The 845-nt window shown below is 40.5% G+C and overlaps 1 non-coding gene across 1 annotated transcript; it reads left to right on the top strand.

Moving 5' to 3' along the window:
* The first annotated feature begins 206 nt into the window (after positions 1 to 206).
* Positions 207 to 314, top strand: LOC112787050 (small nucleolar RNA R71). Its single transcript, XR_003194487.1, has one exon. It is a non-coding gene; the product is annotated as a small nucleolar RNA R71 (small nucleolar RNA).
* The last annotated feature ends 531 nt before the right edge of the window (positions 315 to 845 follow it).

Below are 845 nucleotides of genomic sequence, written 5' to 3'. Positions count from 1 at the left end.
ACTCCCTTCTTCTGAGGCGTCCCATTATTTACAGTATTCCTCTCAGAAGTGTACATGAACTGGTTATTTGCAACCATGTCAATGAGTTCCTGAGCTTCTACAGGCATTTTTTTTAGGTGAATGGATCCACCTACAGAATGGTCCAATGACATCTTTGATAATTCAAACAGACCATCATAGAATATATCCAGGATGGTCCATTCTGAAAGCATGTCAGAAGGACACTTTTTGGTCAGTTGCTTGTATCTCTCCCAAGCTTCATAGAGGGATTCACCTTCTTTCTGTTTGAAGGTTTGAACATCCACTCTAAGCTTGCTAAGCTTTTGAGGAGGAAAGAACTTGGCTAAGAAAGCCGTGACCAGCTTATCCCAAGAGTTCAGACTATCTTTAGGTTGAGAGTCCAACCATATTCTAGCTCTGTTTCTTACAGCAAACGGGAAAAGCATAAGCCTGTAGACCTCGAGATCAACCCCATTGGTCTTAACAGTATCACAGATTTGCAAGAATTCAGTTAAAAACTAAAAAGGAACTTCTGATGGAAGTCCATGAAACTTGCAATTCTATTGCATCAGAGAAACTAATTGAGGCTTTAGCTCAAAATTATTTGCTCCAATGGCAGGGATTGAGATGCTTCTTCCATGTAAGTTGGAATTTAGTGCAGTGAAGTCACCAAGCATCTTCCTTGCATTGTTGTTGGGTTCGGCCATGTCTCCTTCTTTTTCAAAAACTTCTATCAGATTTTCTCCAGAGAGTTGTGCTTTAGCTTCCCTTAGCTTCCTCTTTAGAGTCCTTTCAGGTTCAGGATCAGCTTCAACAAGAATGTTCTTATCCTTGTTCCTGATCAT

The sequence above is a fragment of the Arachis hypogaea genome, chromosome 20, assembly GCF_003086295.3.
Source record: "Arachis hypogaea cultivar Tifrunner chromosome 20, arahy.Tifrunner.gnm2.J5K5, whole genome shotgun sequence".
In the NCBI taxonomy this organism is placed as follows: Eukaryota; Viridiplantae; Streptophyta; class Magnoliopsida; order Fabales; family Fabaceae; genus Arachis; species Arachis hypogaea.
Note: the sequence above shows the minus strand (reverse complement) of the source record. Positions and strands in the feature narration are given on the sequence as shown.